Genomic DNA, 26,759 nt, shown 5'->3' on the forward strand with positions numbered 1-26,759 from the left:
GCCTCTGATTTCCAGAATGATGTGGCGCTGTTGACGCAGGAATACTGAGGCGGCGAATAGTCAAACTAACACTGTCCCTGTCCCTAGCTTTTGTTTTTCGCCACAGCAGCAAGTCCAGGAACTCTTATAAGAAATGACGAAGAACCAGTGTCATGAAGTCGAAACCAGCAAAATATGGCATTAAAATTTGGACAATAGCAGATGAGGGAAAGTCTTGAACCAACGAGTTTACTACAAAAACCTAGGTAATATATCCGCGAGGGATCAAAAAGGTTTGTTATGGATCTCACTTTTATTTTTTATTATTATTTAGTGTTCTGTCTGACGACAGGTCCATATGAACAGGATCCTTCCATCCTTTTCTCGGACTGGGACCTGTTCATATACGTTCTTGGCAGATGATCCAGAAGTGGTTTGTCATTGCCTTCTTCTGTGTGTGAATGGAGTAATTGTTGGGATGCCACGGAGAAACCGGGGAAGCCCCCGGAGGAAAACTCCGTGTTGCCTAGACCACGGCCTTGCCCAACACAAGTTATAAATTCGGGCACCGCCGGGAATCGAACCCGAGACCCCAGGATTACAAGGCCAGCGTTCTAACCGCTAGACCACCTCATCTTATTATTATTTAGTGTTCTGTCTAACGACAGGTCCATATGAACAGGATCCTTCCATCCTTTTCTCGGACTGGGACCTGTTCATATACGTTCTTGGCAGATGATCCAGAAGTGGTTTGCCATTGCCTTCTTCTGTGTGTGAATGGAGTAATTGTTGGGATGCCACGGAGAAACCGGGGAAGCCCCCGGAGGAAAACTCCGTGATGCCTAGACCACGGCCTTGCTCAACACAAGTTACAAATTCGGGCACAGCCGGGAATCGAACCCGAGACCCCAGGATTACAAGGCCAGCGTTCTAACCGCTAGACCACCCCATCTTATTATTATTTAGTGTTCTGTCTGACGACAGGTCCATATGAACAGGATCCTTCCATCCTTTTCTCGGACTGGGACCTGTTCATATACGTTCTTGGCAGATGATCCAGAAGTGGTTTGCCATTGCCTTCTTCTGTGTGTGAATGGAGTAATTGTTGGGATGCCACGGAGGAAAACTCCGTGTTGCCTAGACCACGGCCTTGCCCAACACAAGTTATAAATTCGGGCACAGCCGGGAATCGAACCTGGGACCCCAGGATTACAAGGCCAGCGTTCTAACCGCTAGACCACCGTGGCTCATGGATCTCACTTATCTGAGAGAAAGTCCACGGTGTGACAACAGACAATTTTTTTACAAAATTCCCTTTGATGAAAATCTGTCGAGTCGCGACATCACATTCTAACGCTCCATGAAGAGAGACGAATTAAATTGCGTACGAACTACTTCAAAGAAGAAGAAAATAAGTAGAATCTTTAATCTTTGAACTTCATAGCAAAGTAACAATGGCATCATAAGTTTTCTAAAAAAAATGTAGGGCAGTCACTGCCTTATCAACAGAATATCGCGATAGCAAATTGAGAGGTTAAGAAGTGTCTCACATGCCTGACATGATCCTTGATTATAATGCCACAAAATAGGGGTCAATAACGTTGATAAGATTGTAAATGATTATTTTCCTCGACGGACGACAGGTCCTACGTCATCTGGACAGTGACGAATCAAGGGGCGAAAGATCACGAGTAAAAATTGAAGATGGAAGTTTCTGTTTGGACTTGCCGCAGATTAAAATAAGAGCTGATAAACCTGCTTATATCCACAATGATATTCTGCATTTCATCAGACTAAGAAATCAAGAACAGAGACAGAAAAATTAGAAGCAACCGTGAATATGATTGGCCATTTCACTTGGACTGCAACCAAAAGATGTTCATGTCTCAGAAAACCTTTGACCCTGAATTAAGTCATTCTTCAGATGACGCGTCAGGTACAAACGCTAGTGTGAGTGTTCACAAGTCAGAGAACAGGCGATGATGAATGAACTTGAGGTCAATCCAACAACAGTAGCGATGACTCGCTAGATTATCAACGGGATATATAAACCTAGTTGACTGTGTAGACACTAATGACAGTCACCATGAGAATCCTGTGGTGTTTGGTTTCCCTGGTAGCAGTTGCTGGGGTCAGCCCGTATCCTGAGCAGCCCGAGGCAGAGTTGGACTGGTGGCAGACCACTGTGTTCTACCAGATCTATCCGTGATCTTTCAAGGACAGTGATGGAGACGGTATTGGATATCTTAAAGGTAACAGTATCTTCACTTATATGTCGTATTTTACTCATTGTAAAACTATAGTTGGAATTTTAACTAACATTTCAAATAAAATAAATAATTTAATATCTTCAGAAATTATCACATTTCTTTCTTTGTTCATCAACATCACAAAAAAGCATGTATTATATGAACTTAACTAACTTGCATAAAACGCAGTTAAGTATGTTTGGATTTAAGAAGAGTCTGCATATCAATTCCAGGGTTTAGATGCGGAAAATGTCTCCGAAACGTCGGAATTTGTTTTACTGTTGATGTGGCATGCTCTCATGTGGTCCCACTGTAAATATTCGGCATTTAGGCAGGATTATTTTCCTTCGCCTTGCATATTCCGATTAAGAGTTGTGTTTGTTACATGCAAAACTAACCTTCACAATAAAAATACGCTCGTATTAAACCAATGCAACGTCTACTTTACATGAATCCTCAGTCAACTTTAAATAAAACTCACAAAAAGTACATTATAAAACTTTGCTATGACATAAAATTGATGCGAATCTCATTAAGACAAGGTGGATATTTAACGAGACACAAAAAAATTTTGTCGTCTTCCTTACTGTACCATCGGGATTGATTTTTAAATAACAAATTGCTTTTCGTATCTGCAATAAATTAACATCAGGACGAGGGAGGGAACCAACCCTTCAAAGAAAACATCTGTTTACGAACGAAGGCACAACATTACACAGCGAAACTGGCAATGATGAAGTAGATTTTCACGGATAAGTACAGAACATGGGATACACTTTGCACACAAATCACTTACCGTTCAAAGCGCCTTTTCGTAAGCCAGTTTTTCAGCACGTGAGTTTCACGGGTAGTCTAACAGAATTGTGTCGTTCTTATCCTTGTGTTTTCTCGCCTGGAGTTCAAAAAAATGTCGGCTATTCCTTAAGGCTATCGAACGTTTCGACTAGCACTGATGCTGCCATCTTCAGGGTGAAAATGAGGAGGAGGGGTCATGAAACTGTTGTATAAAGATATGTCACTTGTATTTGAGAAGCGGGGTGCTTTGCAACCGGGGAACGACCGCACGATTTAGGAAGAAAGGTGATGGAGAAGTCTGAGAAGTACGATAAACGGAAGTATTAAGACAGAAGAGGTAAAACCATCCTTGCATTGCACAAGTGTTGACCGGAGGTGTTCGAAATGTGTTAACTAGAAAACGTGGTTTATTTCTTCATTGGCGATAATACATTTCGAATATTATCTTCTTATCTGGTTCGATTTTACAATCAGATGACTGTATCGGTTTCAAAATAAACCTTCCAGCACTTATGAGAGGCCATGTTATTATCTGGAAGATGATGATAATAAGAAATCCTTGATTTATGAGTCGCACAAAACATTGGATATCCATAACGCGAAATATTTTGTTGGATGAACTGATATTCCAAAACTCTGAAGCAGACATCTTGATCTTTAAAACAGTAAGTCTGATACGGATAAACGATACACAGGGCGCCTATAAAATGTATCGTCTCATTTCTTCCTAAGTACAATCAGATCAGAGTTACGAAGTGAGATTTCAGAATCTCGCTTTGGCGAAGTGGTCGATGTTCGTTTTCTGGGTTGTAACATCGAGTGGACTTGTAGATGGAAACCAACGTTTTGGAGAAACATGCTGGCTCCATCTCCACCTTGAAGAAGGTGACAGTTTATTTCTCCGAAATTATGGTTCCTACTTGCGGAGAGTTATAACCCAAAAAGACCGACATCGACAGAGTTATGAAGTGTTGTAACATCAGTGATAAATACGTGAATTTCCTCAGCAGTGTTCAGAGACATTATTCAACTCCGTGCATTAGTAAATGTATTTCAACATTTTTACAATCATTCTTCAGGCATTATATATGGATAGACAGAATATACAGAGTCCTGCAATTAATTAACATTTTAAACGACAAATACAGTCTAAATAATTCAGTTGCTGCCTGCTAGAAAACACGTCGCTTGCCACATTAAAGAGTTTAGTCTGGGGAAAACCACGTTGTTTATTTTGAGCAAAACCTATCAGCTGACACTCGTAAAGGGTCCATGTAGGCAAGATGTCGAGCTACTAAACGTCCTGACTGACTACATATAAAGCTGACAGTCGCCCAGCTACCCGAAGATTCATTACAGCCCGCTACAGGTCACTCCTGAGTCACGTGAACTTTTTCGCCATAATTTTCTCAAGATTCATTTTAATATTATCCTCCCATCTGCGACTAGGTCTTCGCTTCAGGATTTTCGTACAAACTTTTGTTAAGATTTATTAACACTCCCATGCATGCTACATACCCTGCCCATCTCATCCTCTTCGATTTTATAATTCCAATAATATTTCGCGAAGAGTGCTTGCAGTGGCGTTCCACGTTGTGTTGTATGTTGTCATAAAAACGATTAAACACGGTCTTACTTAAAAACAATAATTGAGAGCAATGCTGATTCGGTGTGGTCACTGTTATTACATATATTTACACATTTTTCTCGCAAATTGCCTTTACATTTGCTTTCATTTCTGAAACTTATTTCAATGATTTATATACTCGTCCATACTAACTAGATGGCTTACCGAACCGGGAGGTTCATCACCGAATTAACCAAGGCCCTACACCGGACCCTGCCCTGGGCCAACAAAATCCAGTCTCCTTCAACTCCTATCTCCCATAGATCCCGCCTGAGATTATCCTTCCATCTACGTCTAGGTCTCCCCAGCGGTCTCTTCCCCTCAGGCTTCCCAAATAGTGGACCCAACCAACCAGATGGCTTACCGAACCCGAAGGTTCATCACCGAATTAACCAAAGCCCTCCACCTGACCCTGCCCTGGGCCAATAAAATCCAGTCTCCTTCAACTCCTATCTCCCGTAGATCCCGCCTGACATTATCCTCCCATCTACGTCTAGGTCTCCCCAGCGGTCTCTTTCCCTCAGGCTTCCCAAATAGTGGACCCAACCAACCAGATGGCTTACCGAACCCGAAAGTTCATCACCGAATTAACCAAAGCCCTCCACCGGACTCTGTCCTGGGCCGACAAAATCCAGTCTCCTTCAACTCCTATCTCCCATAGATCCCGCCTGAGATTATCCTCCCATCTATGTCTAGGTCTCCCCAGCGGTCTCTTCCCTTCAGGCTTCCCAAATAGTGGACCCAACCAACCAGATGGCTTACCAAACCAGGAAGGTTCATCACCGAATTAATTAAAGCCCTCCACCGGACCCTGTCGCGGGCCAACAAAATCCGGTCTCCTTCAACTCCTATCTCCCATAGATCCCGCCTGACATTATCTTCCCATCTACGTCTAGGTCTCCTCAGTGGTCTCCTCCCCTCAGGTTTCCATTGCTTGCAGGTTTAAAGGATTATTTTATTTAAGTTAACAGGCCTATCTTTTTCAAATATCCCGAATTTTTCAGTTATTTTTTCATTCGTATGTCAAAATATTTTTCTAAGAATTTAAACAACATTATTTTGCAGTGATTTAGTCCCGTGTGGTCCACTCTGTGGCTTTTACACACACTGTGATGAACACTTTTTACCACGGAAGAGTCCGTACCGTGGACTCAGGATCAGTTACAGAGACGAATCCTGAACTTCCGTTCTCTTGAGTTTATGAACGCTATCAAAACGAACAACGAAGAAAAGTGTCTCTCTCTTAGCGAGGCTTCACCACGTCCTTTACACGTCGTAAAAAATATTACAACACGTCTTTTACAACAACAGACTTTCTGATAGTTGGACCATTTGAAGGACATCGGGTTTGGTCGAGTTTGGTTGTCATCCGTGCATGCATCACCGATGGTTACATTTCAAATTTCCAAGACGTTCCTTTGGAACACTGAAAAACTTCGATGAAGTTCTTGCTAAGGCGAAAAAATTGTGCGCGTAATTTATTAAACTCTTGAGACGATTAATTCAATACGAATGGGAGAAGCTGCCATCTGTAAGCCTGTCTAAATATCTTACGTGAGCCCACATCGATCAATCGAACACCTGCTCTGTCTTACGCGGCCTGTACGCAGGTATTATAAAAAGAAGTCTTATAACTTTGAAAATGATAAACTTCAAGCAACAGAGTACTTCTTGAAACGCTAGTGGGGCCCTAAATAAATCAATAATTCCTCGTCTTTTATATATTTTGAATCCCCCAGGGGCATGGTGGTTGCTTGTTCGCCTGCGTTCACCCTGTGACGTACCATAAAGATACAGGCCTTGTAATGGACTGCGGAGGGAGGCGACTTGCATAGAAGTCGAATTGGGTCGTTCATGTGAACCCTTTCAGGCATTAAAGTTCATTTTTTAAGTAAAAGTAGGAAATTTTCGTCTGCTCACATAAAACCCTGCATCATGTTGATTAATTGTTGCACGTCGACAATTAATCAAAGCGTTGTGTCTGATTTTCCTAATTTTCAATCAGGTATGTTAAAATTCAGAAAAACGCATGACTTAACTTCAATTAATGGCCCTCCGTTTACAACGATCTCTCTGAAACTTTCTTAATATAAATTTGAAATTTACTTGGTTATAACGGTCAGGAACTTGGTATGATTTGAGGTTCTCACGGCGGTGAGTCCTAAAAAGACTGTCTTTTGGGTTACAGCGCTGTGTAGTCTGGTAGAAGTTTACTGACGTTACAGAGGTCCCTGCTGCCTCCATCATCATAATAACAATTATTATCCGCTTCTAACATAAAAAATATTTTATTCCGAGGGCATTCTTCGGTAAATGAAATTGTCAATGAATGAAATCAACTATTGAATTGGCCTGTCATATACAAAGACCTGGAATTAAGAAAGATTTTTCTAAAGTTGTATGTTTAGAGCACAGCGAAATATGGTCAGTGGGAAAACCAGAAAGAAGAAGGATAGAAACATTTGAAATGTGGTGCTATAGAAGGACGTTGAAAATTAAGTGGACTGATAAAGTACGAAATGAGATGGTCTTAGACAGAATAGACAAAGGAAGAAATTTATGGAAAAAACTTACGAGAAGAAGAGATAAGATGGTGGGACACATTCTGAGGCACCCAGGATTGGTTAATTTGGTAATGAAAGGAACATTTGAAGGGAAGAATTGTAAGGGGAGACAAAGATTGGAATATATGACGCAGATTTTTGAGGATGTGGAAATGAAGAGATTGGCGCAAGATAGGCGAAAATGGAGGACCGCATCAAACCAGTCGAAATACTGATGACAAACAAACAAATACAAAGACGTTAGCATACCTTGACGATGGGAATTATAGAAATTGTGCGATGAGACGAAAGCTAGAAAAAAAAAGTCCGTCCGTATTTAACCACGCAATTACAGTATGCACGATTAGCCAAGCTTTGGCATTATAATATCTGGCCGCGTGGTCATATAAATTTGGTCACGACGTTTAAAATACTGCTCATAAAAAAATTTAAAATCTCTACCTGCTTTGTGCACAACAGGTTCAGTTCCGGCGATATGACACAGTAACGGAAACAGCTGATTCGTATTTATTCTCTACATTTATGTTTCATTACAGAAGATTTTATTAAACGGTCTGGTTTGTTTTTTGATCACTGTAGTTTCTGCTGCCACTAGAATAACAATTTTCGTGAAGCATTCGGGGAAAAAACACGTAAATATATCGTAGTACGTCATTTTATTGCAATGCTGTTTATCCGTAAAATGTTAAGTGTCCCCGTGAAATATTTAAATATATTAAAATATTAAATCATAACCACGTACACAGCAGCAGTGTTAGGATCCACCTCGCTGATGGAGTAATTCTCTTCCAGTGTTCTGAGCCGAACGGCATTTCCAAAAATTACATTTGATTTATTAATATTGTCACATTGATTAAGTAGCCACGTTTGCAGGAACAATGGCGCTGTTAGAGGAAATTATTTACGTACGATCGAGCATAACAAGGAGACATAAACGTTCCACTGTAACTTACGTGTTCTTACCCAACGAACAGTGTATCAAGACCTGTCTGTCCCCTTACGGCTTTTACTGTATGTAATGTGTGCTTAATGGTCCATATAGCAAAGTGTGTTTGGGGGTCCGGCCTGGATATGGCGTGAGGAAAGAGACCAGTATTACCTGCACCAATTCGACCCCAAACAACCCGACCTCAACTACTAAAACCCGCTTGCTGTCGAGGAAATGAAGGTGGGTCACGCTGAAATATACTTCGCTTCCGTACACATCATTTCTCCGCGTGGTTAATTTTTCTCTTCACAATAACACTGTCATAACTAACTAACCAACTCCTTGAACGCGCAGGTCCAACACCGACAACACCAAAGCCCGCCACCGGACACGATCCTGAGCCAACTCCATCCATTTGCCATCATCATAGCCAACCTCCCTAAGATCCATCTTGATATTGTCGTATTATCTCCTTCTTGGTCTGCCCAGTGGTCGTTTTCTAGAAGGATTCCCTACCAAAATCCTGTATGCACCCCTTGCCTTTCCATCCCATGCCTGCTGCATGTCCAGCCCATCGGAGGCTCAGAGGTTTCACTGTGTTAGGTGACCCGTACAATTCACGCAGCTCCTCGTTATGCAGAATTCTAAATTTCGAACTTATTTTATCCTTCCTAGGGCCAAATATCCTCCTGAGTTCCTTGTTTTCAAATACTTGTAATCTGCGTTCTTCCTTCGAGGTAAGAGACCATGTTTCACAATCATACAACATAACAAGCAAAGTTATTGTTTTATATATCCTGACCTTTAGTGTATTGGATAGTAAACGAGATGATAACAGTTTTTGAATTGAATAAAAACGAGCTTTCCCCGAATGTATTCTACTTTTAATTCTTACATTGTAGACAAATAATCGAGACGTTACATATCCTGCACAGTTACTTCATAAAATTTGTTGGTATAGTAGACGTCACCAAATTGTATGTTTCAAGGTCACAGCAAAATCTTACAACGTTGCGAACACGAAAAAGCGGAATTTTGAGGGACTTCAAACTGAGTCCTTTGTTAATATAGCAGTATCCTTGCAATGCATTTGATATGGCATTTTGTTGTTCTAATAAATTAAAAATCTTTCCGTCCATTTCGAATTTTTCTTCGCTACTAAAAATTTGCCAGGTAAATCAGGCCAAGTTCTTCCGTGGACTCGGAGAATGCAATTTTTGGACGCCCGCTACTTCATAAAATTTAAAGTTCAGGTTTTAAAATTCGATGTATTGAATTCTGAAATTTGATATGCTGTTCCTGCTCCGAGGTTCGACGCCGTGTAGACTCTTGCTTAAATACCATAACTGTTGCGTCAGAAACCGTTCACATGAACGTATTTTATACCAATTAGGACCTTTGAGAACGCGGTAATAAACCTTTTTTCTTGGAAAAGGAATCTTCTTCATGGAGTTATGTATCTATATTTGGTTTTAATATCGACCAGCAGCTCCGAAACGACCGAAAACTTTCGTCCAGAAGAATACTTTTTTTTGCTGAAGCTAAGTTAATTATTTTGACAGCTGATTAATGTCGTAAATATTATTGCGACAACAGAGGAGTTCACCTTGTGAACTACAACTTGAAAACAAACTAATTAGATAACCTGGAGGCAAATACAGATAACGTATCGCACCGATAAAGAACAAGAAAGTCCATGTGTTTGTAATGAACCATTAGCCCACAAACATAATTTCCACGTATCCTCCTAATCTACTTCACCAGTATCACTCAATCAGACACTGATTTAAAACATCAATCCAATCATAACTACTCGGAAGTCATAAGAAGTGCTGTTAGGCTATACAATTTGAAGTTAAGTTTTTAAAAATTCAAATCCCCCTACAGTATTTCACAAAATTCTCATGGGCCTAATTGATTTTGTAGTAATTCGAATACTCTATTTATCAAATGAAACAATTACAATCGTCTTTGCATAATCTCCAGTTGGCCATAAAAGTAGAGTCATATGGGAACACGGACGGGATGTGTTCCGAACTTAGTGGATAACAGAAATAAGGCCTCTTTATTCCTTATTTGTCTGATTATTTCCTGTTCTTTCAGTAGGAAATACGAGGTGCGATCGGAAAGTTTAGAGACTGTGTCAATAGAGGGCGAACCGGAAGTAGGACGAGCTTCTGCCGCTAGGGGTTGCGGCCTAAATTCATAGTGAATCAGTGTGCCAGCCGGCATCATCGAATTAGCATTTGTTTCTTAGTTACGGGCGTTTTGGTAGTGCATTACAGCGACCCTCCTGCGATTTCGGAATGGCGTGTGCATCAAATTTTGCCAAAGACTCGCCAAAACGGCTACGGAAACCTATGAAATGCTAAAGCAAGCATTTGGGGAGTCCGCAATGGGTCGTGCACAAACTTTTGTTTGGCATTCACGTTTTAAAAATGGCCGGCCGAACCTCTGTCGATGATGACGAGCGTTCTGGACGACCATCTTCGAGCACAACGACCGAAAATGTTACGAAGATTCGGCAGGCCATTCACGAAGATCGACGTCGTACCATCAACGACTTGTGCGACATTGTTGGGATAGGCTATGGGACCTGTCAGCTGATTCTAAAGGAAGAACTCCACATGCGACGCATCCTGTCTGAGGACCAGAAGCAGAATCGACTTCTCGGTTGTCAGGAGCTCAAAGATCTTGCAAGAACCGACCCCAACTTCCTTTCTAAGCTCCGTGTGACTTCTTCCTCTTCCCAAAGATGAAAATTCAGCTAAAGGGAAGGAGATTTGAGACGATAGAAGAGATTCAGGCAGAATCGCAGATGGTGCTTGACAGGCTGACAAAGAAAGATTTCCAGGGATGCTTCCAGGCTTGGCAGCGGTGCTGGGATCGTTGTGTTCACTCCCAGGGGAACTACTTCGAGGGTGATGGATGAATTTAATACCTGAGATAAGTGTATGGGTTTTTATAGGCGCAGTCTTGAAACTTTCCGATCGCACCTCGTACGTTCTCTCGGCTTTTGTATGCAAACTCAGAAACCCTTCCTTCCCCTAGCCTCGTCGCTTCTACTCTGAAAAAAGAGAAATAACTTCCTTCGAGATTTGGCTAATCTTCAGGTGACTCTATGACATTTTACTGACAGATTCTTTTTAATATTACTAGTAACAACAGTTTGGGAACCAGCTCGGGACCTTTCGGGTGCTAGACTAGAACGTTAAACACTACACAACTGAGGTTAATACTAATCGAATATTCAGAAAATGCCAGATTATATTCCAACCGTTGTAAGATTTACAATTGAAAAAGCAATATCAAATTTGTCAACATAAAAACAACCAATCGCTTGAAAACGGGAGTAGAGCCAACTCCCGAAACGTCACGTGTATCAAATATGCCTAGACAACGGACAATGTCCAAAGCAGTCTTTCTTTACAGAATCAAACTGCGTCAAAGCTTTGAAAGAATAATAGGTGTCAGTGTTTCTGTCGTGTGAAGTCGATTACTTGCGATGGGCTAATGGTTGAAATTTCTCAGAGGTTCAGAACTGAGTTCTGAAATGGAGGATGCCAGACGTCGTAGTCAGTAAAAGTTGAAAAAAGGTCAACTCTCCGGTTCTGGTTGGACAGGGGCGTGGACGGATTCCGAGCTGGCTGTTAGAACGGATGATAATTGTGCCCCTCCATGAAACAGCTTCGTCACAAAATCCCACCGAAACATGCGATATGGTAATTTAATGACGTAACGTTATTGATGAGAGTAGCTGTGAATATGGTTAAAGCAAATGAGTACAAACTGCTTTGTTGCTACAAACATGTGGAATAACCTAGAAACAAGGGTTAATTATGAGCCAATGAAATGCAGTCCGTTTGACTACAACATAATTCCCTCAGATCCACTCAAACAGATATATTCTTGGTTTTCCAAGTGGACACCTTATTTCCAAGAAAATTTCTCACGAAAATTCTATACACATTTCTTACCCAACCAATCTAAATGACCATTCTATTACAAGTTTCTTGCCTAATCATGTTTCAGAGTGCGATAATGAAATTATGAAACAGTAAAATCATAAACAAAACTATTAAGATGTCAGCAAATTCTCTGTTTAGATATTTTGAAGTATAAACTATTAATTTTTGCCGCCATTCGACACAGAGCAATGCTGCCAGCGAGGTGAGCAATTACACTCCACAAGAAAACTAACAATTATAAATAGGCTTAATTTAAATCTGGGCGACAACATTTTTATAACATCCACCATTTTGAATTTTTAACTTATCGATCATCGTCCCTACCGTTTTCGTAATCTGCGCGTACAAACAACTTCAAATCACCCACCTTATAAGAAAACTAGTGTTATTAAATGTTATATTGTCAAATAGGATCTAGTCCACGGATTGAGTCACTTACTTAACTAGGGGAAGGTCGTATAGTACCGGACACCTAAGGATTTCGGAGCGAGGGGAGGAATGCGTAATTTGAAATTAAAAAATATTAATTTTCACAAATTTGAACCCTTTTTCTTCGTGAAACATGTATTTTGAATAAAACAAATTGCCAAAAAAGTAAATAAAAATGTGTTTAGAAAATTGTTTACATTTTAAACATTACAAAAATTGGCGTCTAGTATCGGACACTACTGTACTTATAATGGGTTTTTTTTCCGTTTTGATAGAAACTTTCAGTCTTTATGAATCTTAACGTATTTTTCAGGAATCACATTTGTAATATGACATATTTCACTCAGTATCGGCTCAGTTTTCATGCGCCCAACCACTACAAGACATTGTATGCAGTCCTAGTCAAATATTTCTGAACAGATGATGCACGCTGTTGTAGGTGAAATTTCTCCGAAATCAACCAATGTCGGGTGTCATTTTTACCATTTCTCCTTCTTGCAATGTTGTTAGTCCATCTCCAAGAGAACTTTTGGGGACTGAAAAAGTATCTGATGCTTCTCTTAACACATCTCCTTATTCCTAACCTTATCTATAGCAAGTTTCATTTGATGATTTCTGTCTTCTGGGTTATTGCGCTGTGTAGTCTGGTCGATGTTAACCAACGTTTCAGAGGTCATACTGCCTCCGTCATCAGGGCGATGAATATTCATCGCCCTGATGACGGAGGCAGTATGACCTCTGAAACGTTGGTTAACATCGACCAGACTACACAGCGCAATAACCCAGAAGACAGAAATCTTCATACTCTGATGACGGAGGCAGTATGACCTCTGAAACGTTGGTTAACATCGACCAGACTACACAGCGCAATAACCCAGAAGACAGAAATCTTCATACTCACCGCTGTGAGAACCTCAAGTCTTACAAGTTTCATTTGATCTTCTGTCGATTGTCCTCGTTTCTTTTTTGCATTGGGCTGTCGTCCATTCTAATATCAAATTTAATTTTAATGCATGAAACAAAATAAAGAAACACCAAAACCAGTTATCTCTCCAAAAAATAGAAGCAAACTAAATTGTATTTATTCTTAAATAATATTTTCGAAAATTGTTGTTTGTCCGGTACTACCAGAAACCACACTGTCCGATATTAGACGACAGACACGTAAAGAGAAAATGGCTGCTGTATATCCAGTGCTTACTGCTGGAATAAAATAATTCTACATATACAGTCAGTAGTTGATACAACAAAAGTAAAATAATTTGAATAATTGTTTCACTTGCCAGAATTAGTTGATACAGCCTTCCAAAAAGTAAACAACGTAGATCAAAATTTGTACAAATTGAAAGATTCCCTCACAGCGGCTGACCGGCTAAACGGATTTACTCCAACTAAGGACTGTCGTCTGTGACGAACATAGACAAGACTCCGATACTTGACAAGTGTCACTAAATAGCTACGTTTCGGAAAAGTAAGCGCTGTCTGATAATGAACGCTGTCCGGTACTATACTCGTACGACCTTCCCCTAATGACCTGCTTACTTAGCTGATTAGTCGCCTAATTACCTCTTTACCTACATTCAACCTTGGCAACTTACTTAGCTAGTCACCTAGTTAAATACTTGGATATTTATTTATATATTTAGTTAATTAAATAAATTTCTCACTGTTGATTCGTTTGATTTAGTGACAATAGCGAATAACCGTTGTGTCAGATCCGACGCTGGATCCTTTAATCGACAGATTCCGGGTAGAAATAAGATCACTCAGATCAAAACCTCTCGATCCTGTTACAACACGTGGTACTTGCAGGGTGCTTAAGCTCGAAGCGCGTGGCTCTGCACAGCAAGCAATGGACTGCTATGGTATACCGAGTGTCCCACGGGTCTACTTCTCCTTTAACTTCAGACTCATCACCGACCTCTTCAGCTATTCGACCGCTTATGACTTCAGCAACAGCATTAACGATTACTTGGCTCATATGTACGATGATCTTTGGCTGAACTGTGTGGTAAGCGGATATCCGTTCTGTTGTGACCTCAAAGTTCATTATTATTATTGTTATTGTTAGGTATCGTATTTAGCCCATTTATTTGTGGAATATGATTCAATAAATGAATAGAATTATTATTATTAATATGGTACATTTATATATTTAGTTTCATTTTTTGTTTGTTTTTGTATTTGTAATGTTTTACTTTTATTATTGCTGAAATGAATTTAATTATTTATTATATTTTATCCTGTACTCTGGTTTAGTGCTTGGAGTTTATTGGCCTTTTTGGCTGTTGTCAAGCACTTAAATAAATGAATTGAATTGAATTATTATTATTATTAGGGTATAAAATTTGGGCTTAGAGGCATAAAATAATATTTCAATAAAGAATGTGTCGTATTCTTCAAATCACGAAAGAAGCCGCATTCCAAATATCACGTGATTTTCTGATTATCATTGTGTGTAATTGTTTTGAAGATATAAGAAATACCAATTTAATGTTATATACGAGGTGCGATCGAAAAGTTTCAAGACTGTGTCAATAGAGGGCGAACCGGATGTAGTACGAGCTTCTGCCGTTAGGGGGTGCGGCCTACATTCATAGTGAATCAGTGTGCCAGCCGGTATCATCGAATTAGCATTTGTTTCTTAGTTACGGGCGTTTTGGTAGTGCATTACACCGACCCTCCTGCGATTTCGGAATGGCGTGTGCATCAAATTTTGCCAAAGACTCGCCAAAACGGCTACGGAAACCTATGAAATGCTAAAGCAAGCATTTGGGGAGTCCGCAATGGGTCGTGCACAAACTTTTGTGTGGCATTCACGTTTTAAAAATGGCCGAACCTCTATCGATGATGACGAGCGTTCTGGACGACCATCTTCGAGCACAACGCCCGAAAATGTTACGAAGACTCGGCAGGCCATTCACGAAGATCGACGTCGTACCATCAACGACTTGTGCGACATTGTTGGGATAGGCTATGGGACCTGTCAGCTGATTCTAAAGGAAGAACTCCACATGCGACGCATCGCAGCCAAGTTTGTGCCAAGGCTCCTGTCTGAGGACCAGAAGCAGAATCGACTTCTCGTTTGTCAGGAGCTCAAAGATCTTGCAAGAACCGACCCCAACTTCCTTTCTAAGCTCCGTGTGACTTCTTCCTCTTCCCAAAGATGAAAATTTAGCTAAAGGGAAGGAGATTTGAGACGATAGAAGAGATTCAGGCAGAATCGCAGATGGTGCTTGACAGGCTGACAAAGAAAGATTTCCAGGGATGCTTCCAGGCTTGGCAGCGGTGCTGGGATCGTTGTGTTCACTCCCAGGGGAACTACTTCGAGGGTGATGGATGAATTTAATACCTGAGATAAGTGTATGGGTTTTTATAGGCGCAGTCTTGAAACTTTCCGATCGCACCTCGTACTTTCATATTTTTGTTCTAGAATGTACTCACAATGTAACAATTCTGGAGCGTTCGCTCTGTTATTGCCTTTACATTTTCAATTTGTGACTCTCTGTTAAAAAACAGCATAACATCTGGGCTGACAAGCAATTTTACTTCTTTTTTTCCAAAATCACTCCAACGGTTCTCGATTTGAAAGATGACACAGGATAAAAATTATTTTTGTTTAATTATCTCTACGATCCAAGAAAAGAATTACAGGGAAAAAAAGGTTCGACGTATATTGTTTCATTCGCGTCTATAATTTTTCATTCGAGCCATTTTTCGCTCCGATATGCATTCAGAGATTTACGCTCGAGGTGAGAGCACAAAAGGTTAGATTAGGTTAGGTTTTCATGCAGTGGCACAATGCAATTAAACACAATACGGAACATCAACTTCGCATCGGTCAGTACGAAAATAGGCAATTCAGCCGCATCAGTGACCTGAGGACATGGACAGAGATGGTCCTCGAAACGTTGGCTTTTGTTTTGGATTTTTTCGCCTTTCAACCACTTCACACGACGGCTGGTAGCCCGAGAGAACGTTGTTAAATCAAGTCCCTGTGAAATCACCAGATCATACAACAGGTAATTTAAATTTATCGAACATCGCTTCAATGTAGACCGCTGTGCGTACATCTACACTAATTTCTCGTTCAATTAACATTACTCGTTTATCTGACACAGACGCTCAGAACCACATAAACTTGCGCCATCGAACGCCCACATACATTATCACTGTATTCTGGCGTCAACAAAATTGAAGCTGGGGAAATTTTCATTTTCGCTCGTATCGTTCTCGTCTAACTCTTACTTAAATTAAGCTTAAAATCAAAATTTATAAAATCACTCAACTAATCATCGCTTAAACGTTTGGCACATTGCATAATAGAGCTGATTAAGATCTGCATATTTTTAACTTAATAAGTGTCTACGTTATGAATTTACGACGAAATATAAAATAAATTATTTATAATTCTTTATTCTACCTGCAAGATATTTCTAAGACAGATGTGCAAAAATCATGGAGGAACGCTTCTGAAACACTACAAGCTTTCTTCATTGCAACAATTTTTCTTCTTTTGAATCCTTTCATGATTTGAAATAGTCGCGACTGTCTTTAAAATCATACACGTGAGCTGTAAATTTTAATTCTTTCATTAACATTTACATTCATTATTTCCGTGTGTCCTCACTGTAATCATCCTGATACCTTTCAGAAATTAAGAAATTAAATTTCGCTTAATAAATATTTGCTTAACAAAGGACTTTAAATGAACGAATCTCTTCCATAAAACTAGGACTTACCACACTTGGTTAAGATATTTACGTTGTGTTTGCTCCTTGCAGTTAGGCAACCACGATCATCATCGAGTGGCGGGTCTGTTCAGTCGGGAACTCTTCGACGGACTGAACTTCCTGGCACATCGGCAAAGAATTTGGAATGGAAAACACGGAAATAACGTGGGAACAGTGCCAGGATCATCAGGGCATGAATGCGGGTCTTAAACACTGCTCAGACCGAACACGTGACCTCAGTGGGACAGCAGCACTAGCGGAAGAAACAAGAACTAGGGACACCCACTTCCATGTACGTCAGTGTTCAGCCACGTTTTGCTGTAAATTTTGCATATTGGCTCTTTCTTATGAGGCAAGGTTTTACGTGTAGATACATACTTAGGGCCTTTTTCGTGGGGCTAAGCGTAACACTGCTCTATATGACAGTGGCTTCACACAGGGGTGAACAACACAAAGCTGAGTGAGCCGGGAAAAGTGAACCAGCGAACTAAGTGATTAATGGCTGCACTGTCGAGGTTCGAATCCCGGAGGGGCAGCCAATCTTTTTCCTTACTTTCACTTTCAGACCTACCCTCAGCCTATATCCGGGAGATCTTTCAAAGGGCTCCAAGTCTCGAAGTCACCGTTCAACTCAACTTAGTGGCGAAGTCCATTTTGTACATAAAAGTGTATATTACGACTCGCATCCTTATTGCCTTCAAGGTTTATCCAGCTGCGATTCGACGTGGCTGCCTGTGAACCCAAACTACGTGGAGCTGAACTTGGAGGCCCAGAAAACCGCAGGGAAGAGCCACTAGAAGGCGTACAACCAGCTCCCGAACTGCGACGATTACAACCAACCAGCGCGGAGGCTACCACGTGGTTCCTCTGTCTGAGAAATTTCTCGCGGTAGCCAGGAAAAAATTTGTTTACACAGCGCTGAGGGAATTGATAAATGCAAGAAAAACGACGAAAAATACAGTACACTCTGTCCTGAATATCGCCTGGATTACCAACTGTTCCTGACTGACGCCTTTCGTCATTTTCCGTACTTTCCCCAGGATAATGTCGTGATAGCACTTTGAAATAGGCCACGATCACCTCGCTCTAAATCATTATCTTCTGATGCACTATTAATTTCCATCGGTCCATCGAATTAAAAATGCAACTATGCAGTTGAAACAGCGTTTTAAAATAGCCTAAGAATCAATCGATTAGTTGAAACGATTAATTGGCTGGTTGGTTGCATTATTTAATAACCTAAGAATCAAACAAGGCATGTGGAAATGAAAGTTAGAAAGACTTGGGTGGTTATGGAACATTATTTAACGACTCCGTTTCAACTGCAAATGTTAAACAGCATGAACACAGATGAGAGTATTTCGAAGGAGTACACACTGGGTGGTTGAAGTCCTTCCGTGGCCTTGAAGCATTCAATTTGTTGCTGGCTACTATAGCAGCTTATTTCCGTGATGTGCCTACCGTATCAAAAACATTAGTCACATGTGTTTCAAGGTCACGAATCATCTTAAGATTAACTCAGCGTTATGTCATTATGCAGTTTGCTAAAAAGAAATCCAATGGTCAAGGGACAAGGATAGAGCACACGCAGTGCACATCAGACCCAGATAAATTGTCATTCTCCATTGGATGATCATGGAGCGGTGGTGAATTCCTCCGTTTTTATTATTATTCTCCTTGTTTCTACTTCCTTATTTTCATCTTCTGTTTTCTCTTCGTGACTCTAAATCTCAATTCGAGCCCTAGTCTTATCAAACACACCTCTGAGGTCAGTGTCACGCCCCAGGGAAAGGACCCCAGGGTGGAGCCAGTCTGAAAAATCCTCTGCCCCTGTCAGGGATCCAAACTCGGTCGTCCAGCCCGGCTGATAACACACATGCTTTCTGCAGGCCACACACCATCTAGTTGACTTAAGATTTGTTTCAGTGGTAGTTATTCTTCGAGCGAAATTCCATTTCGTAAGTCTCTTTACAGCGTTGCCATCACCATGGCAACCTGACTGCTTAAAATACTTGATACCTTCTCAGTCAAACCTATCCTGAATTTTAAATGGTCAAATTCCCACCACACATTTTTCCTATAAATCATAAGGGAACCTAAAACTGTCACATTAAGCACCTTTCTGAACAACTTCATAAAACTGTTCATTGTGTCCGTCTCTACAGCAGAACTATTATATAAATAACAATTGTGTTTTTTTTTGTATAATAAATCACATGCTTCCGTTCTGGTTGGCCTTCATGCTCTAGTGTGAGCAGGGAAATGGGCCCATCAACGTCTGTCTGTCTGTCTGTCTATATGTCGCAAATTTCCTGTGGGAGCAGGCAATCTGCATGAATATGTGTCATTGTTGCATAACAATGAGAAATCTTGATTCTCACTGTCGGAAAACACTGTTGCACAATGACCAAATTGGCAACAATCAGCGACCTACTTCGTGTGGTGTGAAAAACACCTTTGCTTATTCAATGTTCTCCAGAGAGTAAAACTTTTACAGTGTAGTTCAGTTCCCCTCTTTGTTATGGTCTAGACTTCTGCTCTATGCTCTGTGTTCGGATTATAACCGCGTTCATCGTATACTACCTCAGTATGTCCTCAGTAACTTTTCTCTTCTGTAGCTGTAGAATATATGTAAGGCATTTTAGGCAATTTTAATTATTATACATTTAATAATTTGATAATTATCTCTCTAGAACTAACTTACCCAATTCATGCAAGTCTTCCCTTAACGGTGGTCTAGCAGTTAGAACGCTGGCCTTGTAATCCTGGGGGTCTCTGGTTCGATTCCCGGTGGTGCCCGAATTTATAACTTGTGTTGGGCAAGGCCGTGGTCTAGGCAACACGGAGTTTTCCTCCGGGGGCTTCCCCGGTTTCTCCGTGGCATCCCAACAATTACTCCATTCACACACAGAAGAAGGCAATGGCAAACCACTTCTGGATCATCTGCCAAGAACGTATATGAACAGGTCCCAGTCCGAGAAAAGGATGGAAGGATCCTGTTCATATGGACCTGTCGTCAGACAGAAAACTAAATAAATAATATAAATCCTAGTGCGGGTAATTATTGTAAATGACACGACAGATTGTCTACCAAGGTCATAACCATAATTTAAAAATAGTTTATGCTTTCATAGTAACTTATGTAACACTTCTATGGAGAATTTGTACACCGACATGAATCTGCAGTCTGTTTCTGCTTGCTTCCTTACGCTATCTTCCTGTTTGTACATTTCTGCATGAAAGGAAAAGTGTTTGATGCACAAGCCAGTGTGCCTAATTTCCATAAGTAATTTAATTTTCGATATTAAAATTTCTCATACGTGAAAAGTAAGTAGTACAGTCGATTGTAAATATCATTAAATACTTATATCCGATCAAGACATCAAACTTCTTGAAAAGTTTATAATGAGTTGAACACTTTAACGCGTGTCTCGTACGTAGCGAGTAAAGTGTCAAGATGATTATTACCTTACTGGTCCAATTAGAGGATAATCTCGAAAAATGGGACCCCATTTCAGAAGCTACGGTAAAGAAGGATTTGAGTGTCATGGCATTTTAATGAAGCCGACGTAAGGTTACTACGGATTTTATATCATGATTACCAACCAAACAACATCGTCTTATTAATTTAGCCGATAAGGCGTCTTCTGCCGGAGTTTGGAAGCCATTTCTCAACGATATGACCTTTCGTACCGAAACGAAAAGGTACAAAGATGATTCAAACCACGAAGGCAAAGTACAATATATCACATTTACGACATTTTCATATCTTCTTGATTATAAAATCACTGCTGTAATTGACATTCTTATCTAAAAACAACAAGGTCGTTCAGAAAGTGGACTTACGTACTTATTCCCTGTACTAATCACAACCTCCGTCTAAATCGTTTCAGTATTAACCTAAATATATTTCAAATTTCAATTTACCCTTTGTAACGTACAAGACAGTACACAGTCGACTAGCTTAATTTTAAAATAATACTGGAAAAATGTGAATTCTGCAATAAAAACAGAGCGTTCGACCCAGTTTTTGTTTCCAGCCTAGACCCCCGGTAGATTACGAGAACACTACAGAAGTTAGCAAACAAAGTTTACGGTCTGGCACACAGTAACGACTGCGCTGTACTCTACAGACAATACTACAAACTAAATATCAACCCCTAACTTTCACAATTGTTGATTTAATTTGAAGTTAAATAAACAGATAAATAAAAGTGGATGGTTTCTGCCAATATGTTTTATTTTCAGTGAGTTACACACATTGGGCTCTCTCCTTAGGGTAAATTTTGGGAGAAATAAAGACAAATCAACAAAAAAATGGATGTTTTAAAAACCGATTTGCTGAAAATATTTTGAATGAGAAGCGTCGAGCACATGTGAGCATAAGAAATTAACAAACCATGCTTGATATTAAAAAAGCAAAGGTTTAAAAAAGACGTCGGTCTGACTTTTTGGTCGCGCCGACGCCCAGCGTCCCTACTCCCAGAAGCCCACTACTGCTTCACACGAGGACTTCCGGCTGGCTGAAGGAGTTCCCTCCTCGCCCTGTGCCAACTAACGTGGCCTCTCCCATTGACCCCATATTGACGCCGACCTTGGGGAAGACGCCCCGACATCCGACGTCCAAAGGCACGCCACTACCGACTTCTAGATTTCACATCTGTGGCACCCGAAGCAAAAATTGCATGTAGAATTTTAGTCGGAAAACCTGAAGGGAAGTTAAACTTATAAGGATGATATTAATAAATAGGATGTGAGACTACGGAGCAAAATCTAATTCGTCCTGAACATCCCGGCTCTATAAAAGGCGGGAAATTTCGCGACAAGAGGTTTCTCTCCCTGGAGTTAGACGAAGTCTTTAAAAAGGTATGAAGGCAGTACGTCCCCCGCCCCGCTTCTAGAGTTATAAGAAATGTACTTTTTAAAAATTAACCTAACAATAATTCTAGAACATTACTTCGCATCGAATCTCTTCCTGTTGTTCGAGATGCAAATAAAAAATGAGTTTTCTGACATGGAAGTACCGAATAACACAACAATACATCAACCGGTAACAATATTTCTCTGTTACAAGTGCTCGATCGAACTACAAAACAACTGAAATTATGGTCGTACCGATTTCAAGCAGTACATTAGCTTCAACGATGGAACACGGCTGCAAGAATTCAATGTCGTACTGCCAGCGATTTCGTCGATTGTTTCGTGAAGTGGTTCTCGTAATAGAAGGTAGGTTTTGCGTTCAAATGGAACATCTGTTCTTGCCTAGTTAAAGTTTTGTGCAAAAAAAGAGCAACATGCCGCTAACTACGTCTGAAGTAGCGTGTTTCAATTCGAAAACTCTGACGTAAGACCGTCTCAAAGCGTCTAATGCATCCTAGCTCTAAGGACAGGCAGATAATGGCCTTGTATGTTTCTTGTAATTGTATACGCCAAGTATGGAGCATAGTGTTCGCATACAAAACTTGAAGAGCGACTCATAACGTATTCAACAGTCCTACTTCAGGTTTTTTCTTCCATATATGAAACCTGTAAAGGTACAATTTGGCTGCCCCGCGACAGAGACAAGCGACCGAGGCAGGCGACAGAGACGGGAGACGGACACATCGCAGCTTGTCGCCACACACTTTTGAGGTGACGACCGAGACATGCGGCAAAGTGTTTGTTTTCTTTGTTTTGTTGAGACATACGTGCACATATTCTGTGAAAAATGAGTACAAAAATGCTTCTAAAAAGGTTACTCGAAGAATAAGAAGAAGATGATGTGTTGCTGTGTTATTTGTTGCGAAAGAAACAAAGAAAACCTATGAGTTCGATATTCAAAACCAGACGCGAAGAAGGTTCTTTCTGTCGGTGGTCAGTGGTCGGTTTTCTGCTACTAATTCCACCAATTGCTCATCTTGGTCACCAGTAAATTTAATTTCTGCCATTATTTTACTCAACAACACACGTGCTGCCTGAGACCGTCGCGAGACACTACTAGTCCGAGAGCGGTCTCCTGTGCTTTGTCTCTGTCGCCTGTCTCTGTCTCGCGCTCGTAATTGTACTTCATACGATTGTACAGAGAGCAGATAGGAAGCGACCAGTCTCGGTCTCGTAACTCTGTCGCCTGCCTCGGTCGCTTGTCTCTGTCGCGTGCAGCCAAATTGTACCTTAACTAGTCGCCTTTTACACACACTTCACTCATTAAATCTTGATACACTGAGAACAGTCTGAACATCGCGAGGATAAAATATCTTAATTAAATTTTAGAATTGCGCCCATTTTGACAAACGTGGTTTAGGTCAGTGGTGTTCAACCTTTTTTGTTCACGTACCCCCAGATATAATTTCTCTGCAACTCTGTACCCCCAAAGTTGTTAGAATATAATTCAAGTTATACATAATATATAATCTACATCTAAAATAAATTAAATAAATTACATTACTGATTATTCAGTGTTTATCATAAAATAATATTTTTTTAGATTTCACGTACCCCCTAAGATGTTTTCGCGTACCCCCACATATAATTTCTCTTCAACTTTGTACCCCCAAAGTTGTTAGTGTATAATTCAAGTTATACGTAGTATATAATCTACATCTAAAATAAATTAAATAAATTACATTACTGATTATTCATTGTTTATCATAAAATAATATTTTTTTTAAATTTCACGTACCCCCTAAGATGTTTTCGCGTACCCCCAGATATAATTTCTCTTCAACTTTGTACCCCCAAAGTTGTTGGTGTATAATTCAAGTTATACGTAGTATATAATCTACATCTAAAATAAATTAAATAAATTACATTACTGATTATTCATTGTTTATCATAAAATAATATTTTTTTAAATTTCACGTACCTCCTAAGATGTTTTCGCGTACCCCCAGATATAATTTCTCTTCAACTTTGTACCCCCAAAGTTGTTGGTGTATAATTCAAGTTATACATAATATATAATCTACATCTAAAATAAATTAAATAAATTACATTACTGATTATTCAGTGTTTATCATAATTTTTTTTAATTTCACGTACCCCCTAAGATATGTTCGCGTACCCCAGGTTGCATACCACTGGTTTAGACGAGCAAGAATAAATAATTCCCGAAGACTGCCACTACCTGATTTCACAAAACCGAGTCATATTTTTGGAACGGAATAAACGCCATCTTGATATTACTACCGATGCCAGCATCCATCAACCACTGACCCGCGGGCACCAGGTTCGACCCGAAAGTGTTTTCGAGTGCCCGGAAGAATTTTTGCATAAGCAGCAGAGAACGAGAGAGTTCGGTCTATAATTACGCCTTGCAATTCTCAATATTTGAGAAACGATTAAAAAAATATTTAAAAATACTGTAGTAGTATACTGAAGGCCCTTCAATAATCAAAATTAATGCTTCAAACGTCCACAGGCATCCTTCAAAGCGAAGATCTGTGGTGCCTACTTTGAACTGAAGTATCTCTGAAATAACGGTCCGTATTAACCCCCATTCCCAACCCCCGCAAACACAAATACACGCACTTTTTTCGATGTCCACTTGATATGAGAGTAAATATAGAGATGATGTCAGGACTGGTAGTTGACAGGGGGCCACGTACGTGATTAATGGATTTCGTCGGAAGGAAATAAATTCGTCATTTCTGGCGGGTCTCATTCATTGACATGAAATTTTGTAAAACCATTGGTACAGCATCAGTAAGACCGACGTCAATGAATGTGCTACAGTTAAGTACCTGTGTCATTCAGACCGCCGTAGGATAAGTCAATCATGCGTTAAGACCAGCAAAGATCAAGATACATCAACGTATCTGAGACAACAAAACAACAGATACTGATGAAAAAGCTTTTGAAATGAATACTTGTCATGGAAATAAACAGTCCAAGAATGGCTTAAGACCAACCAAAAACATTTCACTGTGACGTAAATTTCTAGATTTTATAACGAAACAAAATGTCTAAATGCTTTGTGATTTGTCAGATGTAAGTTTCTCAAGGCAGCGAGTATGAATGAAGTCTAGTAGAAGTTTTCCGACGTTTCAGAGACGTCTGCTCCCCACATCAATAATACGACGGATGCTCTAATTATGGAGGCAGCAAGCACCCCTGAAACGTCCGTAAATTTCTACCAGACTTCGCGGCTTAACAACCCAGAAGACATCGTCGCTGTATGAACCGTTTGCCAAAACACCTAATAAATCTGCCGATAATATTTCGTTTGCTTTCATAAACATTGTTTTAAATAATCAGTTTATATTACAAGTGCTGTATATTATAATATATATCCGTTACAAATACGAGCATCACGTTGCAGAAACACTTTTTCATCTCCGAAATGACACACAGCGAAATGTGGAGTGCGGAACGAACCGAGTGTACGATGTATGTGGGAACACACATATATTCCTCGCCGGAAGCGTGGCTAAAAATATTCAAAAGCACATAACGCAAGAATGCAAAATGACTATGCAATTGTATGAATATTCTTCAAACATCGTATGTTTCTTTTTATTCCCTTCGCACACATGATTATAATTTCAATTACAGGAGCGGTCAGTAAACTTAATGATAATATATTTATTTTGTACAGTCTATACACAAACGTTTGAAGTTTATTGGTGTTGTAAAAATTATATAATATTAAAACATTTTGTTGTGTAAAATATTATATTAGCGCTCTTAATCGTAAATACGATTTTACATTATATTTTTAGCGCTTTTATTAAAACGACATGTTTCGACGGGTAATACCGTCGTCTTCAGGTTTTTATCAATTTAAAATATTTTAAAACTATTAGATATTTGATGCAATATATACTACGGATCATTATAATATATTGCATCAAATATCTAATAGTTTTTAAAATATTTTAAATTGATAAAAACCTGAAGACGACGGTATTACCAGTCGAAACATGTCGTTTTAATAAAAGCGCTAAAAAATATAATGTAAAATCGTATTTACGATTAAGAGCGCTAATATAATATTTTACACAACAAAATTTTTTAGTATTATATAATTTTTACAACACCAATAAACTTCAAAAGTTTTTGTATAGACTGTACAAAATAAATATATTTAATCAAACACAAACATGACGCATATAAGATACAAATTAATGATAATGTTTTATGCGAATACTTCGTAAAATCATTTTTAAAAAAATTCTTTTAATATTTATATAAACATCCAATGCTAATAAAGCAATATTTAAAGTGCTGAAATCAGATAAAACTCCTTATAACAGTTTGATCACAGACTACATCGATACTAGACGACAAAACACTTCCTCATCACAATTTCATTTAATGAAATAAACCAAGATATAACAACCAACCAACATTTACCTTCATCGAAGACTGGAGGTTTTGTCCTTAATCTGTAACGTCTCGAATTAACCCACGTCTCACAAAGCCACCGCCTTCTTGATCAAAGCGTTATGATTTTCTGATTCCAGATACAGAGCCTTCTCGATACCGTTTAACGTTGGTCCTAGACGTTCCA

General features: G+C 39.7%; 1 protein-coding gene and 1 pseudogene across 5 annotated transcripts in view; one reads left to right on the forward strand and one right to left on the reverse strand.

The window, feature by feature from the left end:
• LOC110832399 (maltase 2) overlaps positions 1-17,389 on the reverse strand; it is a 35,559-nt gene extending 18,170 nt beyond the window's left edge. For 2 of the 4 annotated variants that reach the window (XM_022069357.2, XM_022069358.2), the window contains exon 1: positions 17,282-17,378. The gene's annotated coding sequence lies outside the window, so the exon portion shown is untranslated. Of the gene's footprint in view, positions 1-17,281 lie in introns of all 4 variants that reach the window. The other 2 variants (XM_022069360.2, XM_022069361.2) reach the window with 2 other exon arrangements.
• On the forward strand, positions 1,660-21,504 carry LOC147873853 (salivary alpha-glucosidase-like; annotated as a pseudogene). The gene is made up of 7 exons (XR_015535152.1): positions 1,660-2,237; positions 3,301-3,308; positions 5,974-6,078; positions 8,257-8,382; positions 14,236-14,607; positions 17,267-17,564; positions 17,975-21,504. The product of XR_015535152.1 is annotated as a salivary alpha-glucosidase-like (transcript).
• Positions 21,505-26,759: the final 5,255 nt, after the last annotated feature.

The sequence above is a fragment of the Zootermopsis nevadensis genome, unplaced genomic scaffold (genome assembly GCF_977971745.1).
Source record: "Zootermopsis nevadensis isolate Lab colony 2312 unplaced genomic scaffold, Znev_1.0 Znev_ptg000013l, whole genome shotgun sequence".
Classification (NCBI taxonomy): domain Eukaryota; kingdom Metazoa; phylum Arthropoda; class Insecta; order Blattodea; family Termopsidae; genus Zootermopsis; species Zootermopsis nevadensis.